This window comes from Canis lupus, chromosome 6 (assembly GCF_003254725.2).
Source record: "Canis lupus dingo isolate Sandy chromosome 6, ASM325472v2, whole genome shotgun sequence".
In the NCBI taxonomy this organism is placed as follows: Eukaryota; Metazoa; Chordata; class Mammalia; order Carnivora; family Canidae; genus Canis; species Canis lupus.
In genome coordinates this window covers 51,414,700-51,429,254 of record NC_064248.1, presented here as the reverse complement: position 1 = coordinate 51,429,254, position 14,555 = coordinate 51,414,700, and the positions used below count along the sequence as shown (strand labels likewise).

The 14,555-nt window shown below is 41.1% G+C and overlaps 1 long non-coding RNA gene across 1 annotated transcript; it reads left to right on the top strand.

The window, feature by feature from the left end:
• The first annotated feature begins 1,373 nt into the window (after positions 1 to 1,373).
• LOC125755208 (uncharacterized) lies at positions 1,374 to 13,678 on the top strand. Its single transcript, XR_007411077.1, has 3 exons — positions 1,374 to 1,465; positions 6,871 to 6,986; positions 13,480 to 13,678. It is a non-coding gene; the product is annotated as an uncharacterized LOC125755208 (long non-coding RNA).
• Positions 13,679 to 14,555: the final 877 nt, after the last annotated feature.

Below are 14,555 nucleotides of genomic sequence, written 5' to 3'. Positions count from 1 at the left end.
AAATTATATATATGGTGTGATTACATATGATTATATACCTAGAGAGAAGGACATTGCTATTGAGCCGGAAAATTTCAACTATTTCGACTCAAATACCTATCACATGCTCATCTGCAGAGCTGCTTTTAATTAGCGTCCAGAAAAGAGAGATGGTGTTACTTGACCCGTGGGTCTGAAGCAAGGGGGACTTTTTGGTGGTGGTTTTTCCCACGCACTGAACAGAAGATTGCCTGCAGGTGCCCTGAAAAGCGCCATTCCCTTCCTCTTACTAACCCCAGTATTGTTCTAATTGCTTCTAAAGGATCCGAGCAGGCTTCTAGGTACCTTATAATGTTCTGTTATTGCCGGAACCCTGGGTTCTCGGACATTTCTGTCCTGGGAAGCGAGAGGCTAGGCGGTCCTATTCATATGCATCCTATGACTCAAGTCAGTTTCCACTTGGCGGGCGCGCGCTTGCTTGCTGGTGCGCGCGTGTCTGTGTGTGTGTGTGTGTGTGTGTGTGTGTGTGTAGGTTCATCCCGAAAGCGCCAGTTTCCAGAGGTTTTCAAATGCAAATGGGGTGGGAGTGGTGGGGGCGGCGGCGCGCGGAGTGCGGGTGTGGGGGGATTTGGGGAGAGACGGTAACTTTATGCCAATGGGAGGCCGCCCGTCCTGCGGACCGGAACAACTTCGGTGTGAGGGGCCCCGTAGACAGATGCGGCATCTCCCGGGGCCGACGCGGCCCGGCCGAGGGTCCTCGGGCTCCAGCCCCCGGCTCCAGCACTGCCTCCCGCCGGCGCGGGCTCGGAGCGGCCCCTGCGCGCGTGGGGGAGCGAGCCCCAACCCCAGGTGCGCCCGCAGCCCCGCGGGGACCCCGCGGCCTCCCCGGGCCCGGCCGGCCCGCGCCTCGCAGCCCCGGGAGCGCGAGGTGCGGGGCCCCGGGGGGGGGGGGTCGCCGCCCGTCTCGCCCGCGCCCCCCCCGCCCCGCCGCGCCCGCGCGCGCCCGGGCCCTCCGGCGCCCCCGGCTCGCCCCCCGCGCCCCGGGACTCGGGAGCCGCAGCCGGGAGGGGAGGTGGCTCGGACCCCGCTGCGGGAGCCCCTCGGCCTCTCCGGGACTTGCCAGGTCCCGAGCAGCTCCGAGGAGGCTCCGCGAGCTTTCGGGGGGCCCCTGCGCGGCTCGGCGCCGCGGGCGCCTCCCGAGCCCTCGCGCCCCCCGCCCCCCGAGGCCGCCCCAGAACCCCCGCCTCCCCCGGCCGCGGCCCCGCCGGCTGAGCCCGCAGACCCGCGGCCGCGCGCTGGTAGGCGGCGCGAAGGAGCCCCCTGCTGGCCGCCCGCCGCCGGCGCCGCCGCCCGCTCCGGCCTCCGCCCGCGGCCGCGCCCGCCCCGCCCCGCCCCGCCGCCCCCGGCGCCCCGCGCTGGGCGTGTCCAAGGACCCGAAAACAAAACAAAGCGCCCAAAGCCACTCTCACCTGTCGCCTGCTCCGAGGTAAGTGTGAGTCCAGCCTTTCCCGCCGCCCCCTCTGCCCCTCCTCTGGGCTGAGGTCTGGGGGAGACAAAGGGGCCGCCCCCCCCCCCAAAAAAAGAAATCATGGCTGCTTTGGAAAGCACGTTTTGCAAGCATGAGGATCAAACACACACACACACACACACACACACACACACACACACTCTCTCTCACACACACACACACACACACACCACTGAAGCAGACCCACACCTACCAGTCCGGAAGAGGGCTACTGCTGTGCATGTTTCTGGAAGCATTTCATGAGCTGCTGGAGGAAGTGTCTACTAGTATTCCAGGTTGTAGGGGCAACAGCAGCAACTCTGTGGATCGCAAAGGGGAGAGAAGAGGAAGGAAAATGCCCCGCAGCCCGCAGTTGAATCATCCCTCCCTCCCGTCTCGAGTCCCAGCAGGGCCAGAAAAGTTTTCATCCTCCTGCCGAGAAGGGACCGAGAGAGGCTCCAGCCAGTTCTGCGGGATGGGGGAGTGTTCCTGCGTCCTGCTCGCGGGCTTCACCAGACCACGGGGGGAGAGATTGTTTTATTTGTCTAGGCAATTTGTCAGTCAGTTCTGTATGGCTTTTTGAAATCAGTTTAACCTTGAAATAGGCTATGTGCTTGAGTGGCAGTTTTTTCTGGGCTTAGGTAAAAAAGGTTATTAGAAATCACAATGTTTCATTCTATTCAGGCAACCTTGAGTTAGAGATGGGCATAATATCTTACTATTGTGACTTTCAGTAATGTCTGTTGCCTCTGGATGTTTACTCTCTTTGGAGAAGGAGCATAGCTAAAAAAAAAATTATATAAGTCTAGGCATATAATAACTATAGGTCCAATAAAGGATCAGTACTATTTGCTTCTATTTTCTTCATACACTCATTCTGAAGAAAGAAGCTAAAGGATTTTGACTGTCCCGGAGACTATAGTAAGATCTAGGAGAATCTTTTAAAATGATGTCTGTTTTCTTCTTCTGTATTTTCAGATGGATGACAATATTTGACCTCTTAATTCCTGAAAGGAAAGGAATGAGGCTGTTATGGAGTGAGATCTAATATCTCTCTTTTGTATCCACCAATCCAGGAGATCTGAGCAGGTCATGGAGAGTTTGAACTCTTCCCAAGATAACAATAGCAGCTATAACAATTAAAAACTAGTATGTACTGCAGCCTTCACCTTCATTATCTCAATTAAGTCTCCCTGAAGTTCTGTGGATCACGTAATAATAAAGTTTCTCATTTTACAGAATAGAAAAGTAAGGCTCAGAAGGTTTATGTAACTTGACCAAGGTGACAACAGGTGGTAAACAGAAGAGCAAGGATCTGAACCCAGGCAGTAGAAGAGTTTTGTCCTGAGAAATCATGCTTATTGTATTGAATTCAGGCTGGCAACCAAACTAATATTTTAGGTCTGACTTTTAGTCTTTCATAGCAAATAGAAAAGATCATCTTTTCTGAAAAGAGAACATTTGATAAAAGGGAAGTATTTGTTCTGAAAAATGCCTTTCCTATCCCCATTTCACAGATGACAGAACTGGGAGAATGAATGGACTGAGCTACCATAGGGAGGTGCACAGCCAGGTCTTAGAACCAGATTTTTCCGATTCCAGCTCTTGTATTCATTCTACTTAACTACAGTGCCCAAACACAGAAAGATTCTTGCTTTTTGTTTTGTTTTGTTTTGTTTTTCTGAAATGCTAAACAGTAAATCATTAACAGCTCAGAGCCCATATTTCTCAGTGAGGAAGCTTTCTTTCACGTTAATTGTGAATACCTTTTTATACTGAAAGGATGCAAATGTTGAAATAGTGCTATTCTCAGTGGTGAATTAAATGACATAAAAATGGCAAAAGACTAAAATAACTACATCAGCTTTACTTGAAAAGCAGTTAAGAAGATATCTGAAAGGCCTGTCTCAGTACAATTTTAGTGTTCTCCACCCCCAAGACCTATCCCACCCCTACCTTATCCACATTACATTTCTGCTAGCTTTTGTTCATAAAAGACTTTAGCACTTATAAGGTTTTGGTGCTTTTCATCTCCATTCATATATTTCTTCTTTGCTCTGTGAATGGTTACAGTAAAAATGTCAAAACAACTCTCTGGAGTGACCACTTCAATGGACAAAGAATTATATTAATTGGCAAGAGATATTTGACTGGCATCCGCATTTTAACACGTACTTACAATGCGCTGAAGTATACTGTGTAGAATTGATTTACTCTGTGTTGTAAAGTTAGTGCAGGTACAGAATGTGCTTCATAAAATGGTCTTAAGGTTCCTCCATTTTTAGTTGGGCTCAAAGTATCAGCAAAAGCCAGATGAACTGCCTTAAGTCACTGATTGGACTGCAGCCCGTATGCCTCAGCTTTCTCAGTCATTTGTGTGCAGATTATTTGGCCACATGGCCTCCTGTCATGTTGGAGATCTGTGATTTTTCCAAAGGTTTAATTTAGTTGAGTATGATTGTTAATGTCAAGTTGGGATTTTTCTCCCTCCCACCTCTCATTAAAACTCTTAGAATCCATATCAGTTTGGAACTAGTATGTTATATAATGAAGTTTGCTTGTCTGTGTGAATTTGTTGTTTTTTTTTAAATACTTTATTATTATTTTTTTAATTCATGAGAGACACAGAGAGAGAGAGTCAGAGACAGGAAGAGACACTCAGAGACAGTCAGACACAGGAAGAGGGAGAAGCAGGCTCCCTGCAGGGAGCCTGATGTGGAACTCGATCCCAGTACCCCGGGATCAAGACCTGAGCCAAAGGCAGATGCTCAACCACTGAGCTACTCAGGTGTCCCGCTGTGTGGATTTGTATTTTCACAGATTTTTAGACTTGAAGGGCTTTTTGAAACTGCCTAGACTAATCCTTTTATTTTACTGATGGGTACATGGATAGTCTTAAGAGGTAATATAGAATTCTCAAGGTCACCCATCTAGTTAGGGGGAGAATGAGAATTGGAACCCAGACTTTCTGTATTTAAACTCTAAGACCAATGCATTCCCTCAACATCATGTTCCTTCTTTATTTGATTGTCAGAGATTCAGTCACCCATTCGACAACCAGTTATTGCCATGAACTTGGCAACTGTCCTAGGCATTAAGATTTCAATAAAGGGAAAAGAAAAACAGTCCAGGAAAAGGCCTTAATTTTTTGAAATTTATAATCTAGTGGTAGACAAAATTAAATATTGACGTTAAAATGGTTATAAAGACATTTTATAAAGATATTTTTCTTAAAAATACCTCTAATGTATTATACTGTACAAGGCAGACAAAAACAGGCTAGTTCTCCATTTCCTGTTAAAGAAATTTGGGGGAACACTTAATGTTAAGTAGAGAAATCATTGGTGGTATAGGAACATAGCATATCAACGTAGCAAACAGTAGCCAGGTAAGCAGGGCCTTCTTGGGTGATCCATTCAATGATTAAGGGTAACTGTCCTAGAGACTTTTCGTGATTTGGAGTTGAATACCTGTAAGAAGACATAGACTCAAGCAGGGATAAAGCTGGGATAAATAAATAATAGAGATCAAAGAGGAAATTATTCAACAAGATGTTTTTAAAAAGGCACATTTTCAAATGTATATTAGATTGTCCCAGCAGATGAACCCAAAGGTCAAGAGAGCACTAGCATGAGTGTTTAAGGCAGAAGCCTCAAGATCTATTATAATTGGTTTTTGTGATTACTCAACATTCCCCTTCTAGAATATGATACATAGTAGTCCCCTCTTCCTCACTATGGAATAATGGGAAGGCAAAGGTTAAAAAAAAAATTCAATCCTGTAGAATCCTGGGTTTCACTGTTGAGATTCATCAATATTTTTCAGAAAATAGAAGTGGCCATTACAAATAAAACACACCCTGGACATTGAAAAGAAAACCTTACCAAGTGATTAGGGTGCAGCAACTTCCTAAAATCCCTCCCTTGGGGATCCCTGGGTGGTTCAGTGGTTTCGCTCCTGCCTTTGGCCGGGGGCGCGATCCTGGAGTCCCCGGGATCGAGTCCCGTGTCGGGCTCCCTGCATGGAGCCTGCTTCTCCCTCTGCCTGTGTCTCTGCCTCTCTCTCTCGCTATGTCTATCATAAACAAATAAAAATAAATCTTTAAAAAAAATAAAAAATAATAAAATCCCCTCCCTTGCTGCCTCCCCTACCTGGATTTTAAGCTTGTCAAAGTTTGAACAATGAGGATCAAAGGCCAGTTGTCTTATTATTCACATATACCACTAGTGAGGGGCTTTTTTTTTTTTTTTTAAATCTTTTTTAAGAAGGTTGTACTATATTTGACTTTGAAATGAAATGAAGTTCCCTCTTGGCAGATATACAGAATGAAATTTTTAGTTAATTAAGGGATGGGGAACAGGGCAGGGAGAGAGGAGTGTTTTGTCTGATAATGAAAGGGAGAAAAGTGTGATTTACCCATTTAAGTTTCTTTTGTGCTCTTTCCTGTCAATTTAGTTTGTATGTTCTGAGTTCCCATAAAGCAGTAATATAATACATCAGTTGCAATATAGTTAATAATATAGCATAATGGTATAGTATGCTAATAATGTAATATCATTTGGGTCTTCTGTATGTTAGTCACATGATAGGCCAGACTGGCTGACATGAACTATTGGATGGCTATTCATAATTGAGGCCTACCAAATCCGATTCGCTATATTGGGAACTGATGAGAAACTCTTGCAGAATTTCTCTTTCATCTTGCCTGGGTGTCACGTGTTAGTAATGTTAAAAAAGAGACAACAGGCCCACAATGAAGTCATTTGTACTAAGCCCCAAATTCGCAAACCAAGACTTAATACCTATCCTGATTGCAGTTTCATTCTCTCCCAAGAATGTAACTTTTAACCACTTGGTCTGGAATTACCTGGTCAGAGCCAGTGAGGTTATCTGTCTGACAGACTCCTTCCATCTCCCATAGGAAGGTTCACCTGAAACAATCCATTATTTGCTAGAATTTCTTTCCTTTTCTTTCTCTTTTCTTTCCTTTCCCCCATTCCCCTTCTGGGTATAAAGCCTTCCATTTTGCATAGCTCCCTTTCTGCTTGCTAGATGAGATTCGGTCCAGTTCAGGAATTGTTGAATGAAGCCAAGTAGATCTTCAAATTTACTTTGTTCTTTAACAGTACCAAACAAGGATATGATTGGGTAGGATCCTCAGGAGAGTCACTGATCCATTTCATGCCTCCAAGTATAACTGAAACCAAAGTACAACCACACCAAGTGTTGCATTGTAGAAAAATGGTCAGATGAAAAAAAAGAAAGAAAGAAAGAAAGAAAAATGGTCAGATGGTTATCTCTACTACCTGAATTACTGAGATGAGAAGTTCTCAGTAAAGAAATCTGAATCTCCTTCAGTTTTTTTTTTTTTTTTTTGACTGCAGGCCAGATGAAGAAGCAGTAGCATATTCTCCTCCATAATCACTGAAAAAAAAATAGCAAATCTTAAATAAAGGAAAATGTGAGACCTGAAATCTTTTTGATCTGCTTTATGATCCAGGTGAGTTTATGGAACAGTTATGTTGGAGCTCCCAAATGACTTAAGGTTTTTTTTTCTGGAGGGGTGGAAAGGTCTTTTAGAACTATACAGCTTTTAGAGCCTACTGTCTGTGGAAGGAAAGCCAGCAGGACCAAAAAAAAAAAAGAAGTAAGGGAATTGAAGGGAAGGAAGGAAGGGAAGGATGGAAGGAAAGAAGGAGAGGAAGGGAAAAACATCTTTTTTGAAATGGAGGCTGAGTGACAAGAGGAACTTTTAGCCGTCAGGTTTATTTTCTCTTCTCTTAGGTATATAAAAATATTGTTTTCAAAATCTATACTTAGCTAGGCATTAAACTCTAGGAATAATCTGTTTATAGAAAATAAAGCCATTTCTATTTGAAAACAAATAGAAAAAATAATTATTTTTCCCCAAATGTGTACCCTTTTAATTGATCAAATGCATCCAAGAAATTCTGCCGGCAATTTGAACACTCTGTAGGTGTTGTTGCTGCTCTAAATTTGTCTGCAAGAGGAATTGTAAATGGTATTTACCTTTTAATTAAACAAAGCATCTTGCAAATTAAACACATGTTCTTGCACATCAAAATTTAGTTAACATCCTTTTCATTGTTCATCCTGCTGACACTCTGACAGCATCACGAGTCCACACACAATATAGAATCACGCTGCTTCCCCCTCCCCTGCACTTTGCATTCCTCAGAGTAGATGATATCACATGCTAGAGTACACTCTGTAACTGACTTCTAATAACTGAGCAGCTTTCCCCCTTTCATATACTTAATATCGTGTAAAATATGGGGCTGCATTGGTGTGTCCAGAACCTGGAAAGCTTTGGACACTGATCTGACATATGTCTTATAATCTTACACTGGAAATTTGACAGTGAATGACGGAACACCTTAGAGGAATATAAGAAGATGATAAAGGCAGAAGCACTGCACATGAATGCAGAGTCTGGTTTCTAATAGCTACATACTTTTTTACATGCATACCAGTAATTTGACATTTATAATTCACTGTGGAGCTGAATTTCTGTCATTTTCTTACTGTCAAGTTCTCCACATTTTGAAATAAATGTCCCTTCTAATTATTATATGAATTTGAACTCCAACATTCAATTTTTTCCCCTGTCCCTTATAATGGAGTACTACATTTGGCTGAAGTCTGATTTGCAAGACCATTTAGGAAATGTGATCATTCCACATTGTATTCCCACAAACTATACAGGGGAGACCCTTTCTTGATTGTACTCTGCCTAACTTGTGAAAGTATGATTTAAAACTCATCCGTCGGTACTATTTCCAAGAAAATAAGGTTATTAATGGAAGAATAAAACAGATAATTAGGATATAGTCTTAACGGAACCAAAATCAGAGAGAGGTTTTTCAATAAAGGAAAATTGTAGTTAACAACTGTCACTCAGTTGTACCGGTGCTCATTAATCTCTTTTATTTCTGTTTATTTATGGTTTATATAATTGAAATAAAGTCATTTGCTTAGAATATTGCCAAAGGAAAAACACATTCTTCTTTGAAAAGAGGCATCTCAGATAAAAGTTAAATAAATTCCAGGTTGAGATGAGATATTCCTTTAGCATTATGGCACCTCCAAGATTTTCCTTTTTTTTTTTTTTAAAGATTTTATTTATTTATTTATTCATGAGAGACACAGAGAGAGAGGCAGAGACACCGGCAGAGGGAGAAGCAGGCTCCATGTAGGGAGCCTGACGTGGGACTTGATCCCGAGACTCCAGGATCATGCCCTGGGCTGAAGGCAGGCACTAAACTGTTGAGGCACCCAGGGATCCCCAAATTTTCCTTTTTTAAAGTTAAGGGGTTATTTTTACTTCCAGTGTTTAGTTTTAGAGTTCAGGCAACTAGTATGTTGAAGAGATGCTACTCAGGTAAGAAATTGCTTTGAGGCACAGAAATAAATGATTGGTGTGGATATGAGTGGAGGAGACGGTGAGTGGTTCCTTAGTGTCATCATAAAAAGCTTCTGCTCCAAGGAATACACTACCATCTTGCTTTGTTTTAAAATGCTTTAAAATACAGAAGTAAATAATGAAAGAACAATGTGCAAATACAGAATTTATGTTTTAAAAAGTGTTTATAAAAGTATTGATAGTACAGTGCTTATTTGTTGATTAAAATAAGCTTGGGGATCCCTGGGTGGCTCAGCGGTTTAGCGCCTGCCTTTGGCCCAGGGCGCGATCCTGGAGTCCCGAGATAGAGTCCCGTGTCGGGCTCCCGGCATGGAGCCTGCTTCTCCCTCCTCCTGTGTCTCTGTCAGTCTCTCTCTCTGTCTCTCTCTCTCTCTCTCTCATAAATAAATAAATAAATAAATCTTTAAAAAAAACTTTCTAAAAAAAAAAAGCCTTCACACACATAAATATAAAATATTCTTTCTTGATCTCAAGGAAATGAATAGAATGTGAATGCTGAATACACTCAAATAAGACTTAAAATAACCAAATTCAGACAATTCCCTAGATTCAGACAAGATCAAAGATTAAGGACTTTGTGTATGGGGGGTGGTGCCTGTGTAGCTCCGTCTATTGAGCTTCTGACCCTTGATTTCAGTTCAGGTGCTGATTTCAGAGTTACGAAGTCGAGCCCCATGGCTGGGTCGTAGCTCAGCATGCAGTCTGCTGGAGATTCTCTCTCTCTCCCCACCTCCCCTTTGTCCCTTCCCCTACATGCATACATGTGTGCTCTCTCTCTAAAATAAATAAATAAATAAATAAATAAATAAATAAATAAATAAATAAATAAATAAAAAAAATCTTTTTAAAAAATTAAAGAAAAAAGATTAAAGACTTTGGCTAGTGACAAAGTTTTAAAATATTATCGGCTTTTAAACCAGCACAACTTCTGTCCCCTTGTTTAAACATTTCACAATTTAACTGAATACAATTTCCAACTACAAAGAAAATCTATGCCAGCCAACAAGTTTCAGAAATATTGATTGGAACTTTCACTGATGTGTAAAATGTGCTTGACTATAGACGTAGATTTTCTGTCTGAAAAAAAAAATTTTTTAAAGTTTCATATTGATCCTTATGCCATTTGGTTTTCACTAGGCTTATGAAAGATAAAACATTGATTTAACTCTTCATAGAGCCATTCAATGTGTAATAATTTTTACAAGTGATATATAAGTGTTCTTTCTTCTAGACTAATTTTTATAATGTATTATAATGTGCTCCCATTTTATCAATTTCCAAAAAGATAAATGAGTATTTAAAAAAAAATGAGCAGTGCCTTCATGAATGCTGACAAAATGGCCAGTGTTTCTTCAGTTCTTGCTAAGTGCCAGGTATTGTGCTGGATACATGACACATCCCATTGCCTTTTATAGCAACCCCGTCCCCATCTGAGAGGATGGAGACTTTAGGAGACTGAATGACTTGTTCAGGGTCACCCATCCAGTAAAAAGTGGAACGTGGTCTCAAACCAAATTTTGATCTACAGGCAAGGCCCTTACATTGCTATGTGGCTACTCACAAGTCTCATTTACTGAACGCTTACCATGTACCAGGCACTGTACTTAGTAATTTACAGGCTATAAAGTATATCTTCTTTAGCACAAATCTAAATCATAGATCTTGGTTTGACTAGAAAGGTACTTATGGGTTTCGGCTAAGTATGAAAGTGATAGGGTATATGGGTGGGGTCAGCCTAAACCAAAACTGTAAAGTGGGGTGACTTTGATGCCGTTTCCTTTTCACTTTCATACCTTCTCCAAGTTTGCTTTTCATTCCTGTAGAACAAAGTTTCAGAAGAAGGCACTCCTGCCAAAATTTCAGTTTGATTAAGGGCATCTAGAAAAGTAAGTGGGAATCAAGATATAAAGTAATTCATTGATATGTGTATTTATTCACTCATTCATTTTAAGGTATGAAAAGATTGTGAGGACTAGAAAATGCCCTAGAAATCATACAGCTCAAGGGTAGGAAGCTGGAGGTCCTCCATGTAGGGTCCACAATGTGGTTTCTCCCCCGATATATTTTATTTTGAAAGATGAAAAACGGAACCCTTTAGGTGGGACATAGATTGTCCAGTACATCATGGCCCCGCACCCCCATTACTATACTCTGATCCTTGTTCCACACATTGTCTTACTCGGTTCCTCAAATCATTTTAAGTTTATGACTGCAGATAGTCAAACAGAATTTTTTGCATATGTGAGGGATGAATCCAAATAAGTTTTATTCCTTTCCCAAGATCAATATCATCTTTTTCTTTCCAACACTTAGGACGATGCTTGTTGCGACATAGGAAGCTCAGTATTTTGAATGAATGAGTGAATGAATGAATGAATGAATGTGACAGAATTGAGACTGTAACCCAAGTAGCCACATTCCTAAACCATGGTTGTGACTTAGCACCTAATTCTCAGGAGGAATAAGTTAACGTCCTTACTTTCGTGTGCAGCAAATTTGGCTCTTTTAGTACATGATTTTTCTTTTTCTGCCTAAATCAAATGAGGCCTAAACTAAAAGCAATTCAGCCAAAGGATATTCATTCAAAGGTTAGTTTCGAATTGAAATCATGTAAACACAGCGACTAAATGTACAATACTTTCCAGAAGACCCAGAAAATCACATTTACTTCCAATAAAGTCATGATTATTGATGTAGTGCACTATCTTCATCCCTGTGAGTGAAAGGGACAAAGAAGTATGAGACAAAGTGAGTATCTTTTCCAGGCTTCTCAAGAATGGTTTAGAAGCTGGAGAAACCTTTGGATTGAATCTATTTTATATCCAAACATGCAGAAGAAAAAAAAATAACGGCCATTTATCTATCTCTGTGATTAATCTATACTATACAGGTGTTGGTATAGTATAGATTAATCACATAATCTATATGTGATTAATCGATATGTGATTAATCTATATGTGATAATCTATACTATACCAACACCTGTATAGTATAGATTAATCACATAATCTTTTCCTAAACAGCCTAAACAGCCTAGGAACAGTTTAGGAAAAAATTGATTTCTTTATTCTTCTTTCATTTGTATATTTAGTGTGAACAGAGCTTTGGGCTGATTCTTCTATCGTTGTTACAGTGTGCCAGCCCTATGACTGCTCTGCAGAAACTTGGGTGTCCATTAGGGATCATTGTATTAAGTAAAAGAAAAGTTACAACTTTTGATCAGGAATGAGTTTTTAAAGCAGTAACCATGTTGCCACAAGTATGAGAGAGATATACTAGTTGGATGTACAAAATCAAGGCAGGATATGACATCTGATGTTGAACTGAGATCAGGTCCTTATCTTCCATGTAACCACCTGCATGACCATCACATTACCGTTACGTACTGCTTTAAAGCTTTCAATGCTCCGTATCTCCTAAAGGACAAATTTTGAAGTCCTGAGCATGTCAGTCAAGGCTCATTGTGATGGATGCTCAGTAATTTTTTTTTTCCAATGAGGTCATGAATATTTGCTGCCATACATTGTGTCCTGCATTCACCCACGAATTCTCAAAGGTCTATTAGCCTTTATTTTATTTTTTATTTTTATTTTTTTTCTGACTGCAAGACTTTTTCCAACATGCCCACAGCCTCAACTCATCTATGAAACTATTCCTATCACTGTTCTTGGGCATTCTCTGCAATGTTTGGAGCAATCACTCTCTCCTCTGCTTTTCTCTACTGCTATTATGTCATATATCACACTTTACCTATTTAATAGCTATGATGTACATGCCTGCATTAGCCATATTATAGACCTTAGGTACATACGTATGCTACCTATGTTATAGCTTGTAGTTACATACTTGTTCCCTAAAAAATGTAAGCTGTATGAGGAAGGGATCATACACATACATGATCTCTGTGTGTCTCTGTAATCATTGATTTCCATGGTAGATTTTCAGTTGGGTCAATCAGTCAACTACCCACATTGGACTACTTGTAGGGGGAAAAAGAAAGCAAGAAAGAAAAGAAAGAAAAAAGAAGCTGAGAGGAAGTGGTGGTATCTTTATAGATTCATCCATAGCTGTACCAATTTTTTTTTTTGCTTTTTTGAGTGTGACTATAAAATAGGAAGTTTTGTTTTTTCCTATTTTTTAATTCTTTTCCTTAGTTTTTTAAACTATGAAATTTATGTAGCAAATATCATTTCCTCTTCCAAGGTGATCGATCATATTCAGTTTATTCATGCTGGTATTTTTAAAACAGTTCTTTAGGTTATCTTTTCTGGAATTATTTTATTTTTTTTATTTTTTTTAATTTTTATTTATTCATGATAGGCACACAGTGAGAGAGAGAGAGGCAGAGACACAGGCAGAGGGAGAAGCAGGCTCCATGCACCGGGAGCCTGATGTGGGATTCGATCCCGGATCTCCAGGATCGCGCCCTGGGCCAAAGGCAGGCGCCAAACCGCTGCGCCACCCAGGGATCCCTGGAATTGTTTTAAAAGTCAGTTTCATTACTTTCTTTTTTTTAATTTAAAACCTTTTTTTTTTTTTTTTCTTTTAGAGAGAGAATGTGTGGCACTCCTGGTGGTGAGAGGGGCATAGGGAGAGGAAGACAGAAAATCCCAGGCAGGTTCCACTCCCGGTGCAGAGCCGGACAGAGGACTAAATCTCTCGACCCCAAGATCATGACCTACGATGAAATCAAGAGTTGGATGCCTAACCAACTGATCCACCCAGGTGCCCCAGTCTCATTACTTTGTTGCCAGCCTTTACTTTTGGTCTCATTTTGGTCCATTAAAAAAATTTAATTCAGTTCAAAATTTGAAGATTTGCAGCAACTGAAATATAATCCTGAATGCCAAACAAGGGTTGTTGGCTAAAAAAAAAAAACCAAAAACCCAATAGTGTAACAATCCTTAGAAGAATTCTATACAATTATTAAAATAATGCTTTTATGTAGGAAATTATTAGGAATTTATTGTGTAAAAAAATGTTCATTGCCTTTTTATTTTTTTTACTAGTGGTTTTTCTCTTTTTGTTTTTTAAAAATCAAGAATTTGAGAAAACATTGGTAGACATCCATATACCCTTCTGCTTGGTTCATCGATTATTGCCACTTTTGTAAACACTTATCTTCATCTGCTTGTCTGTTTATTTTCCTATCGAGAAAGATAATTTTCTGTAGAGAAAGATAGATAGGTGTGTGTGTTTATGTGGGTGTGTATTTGTATCCTAGGCCCAGAGTATTTTCCTTTACCTTTATTTTATTTTATTAAAGATTTTATTTATTTATTCATGAGAGAGAGAGAGAGAGAGAGAGAGAGAGAGAGAGAGAGAGACAGGCAAAGGGAGAAGCAGGCTCCATGCAGGGAGCCTGATGTGGGACTCAATCCTGGGTCTTCAGGATCAGGCCCTGGGCCGCAGGTGGCACTAAACTGCTGAGCCACCCAGACTGTCCTTTCCTTTACCTTTAAAGTCTAAAGTATCGGGACACCTGGGTGGCTTAGTGGTTGAGTGTCTGCCTTTGGCTCGGCGTGGGATCCCAGAGTCCTGGGATCAAGTCCTGCATTGAGCTCCCTGCATGGAGCCTGCTTCTTTCTCCTCTCTCTGCCTATGTCTCTGCCTCTCTCTCTCTCT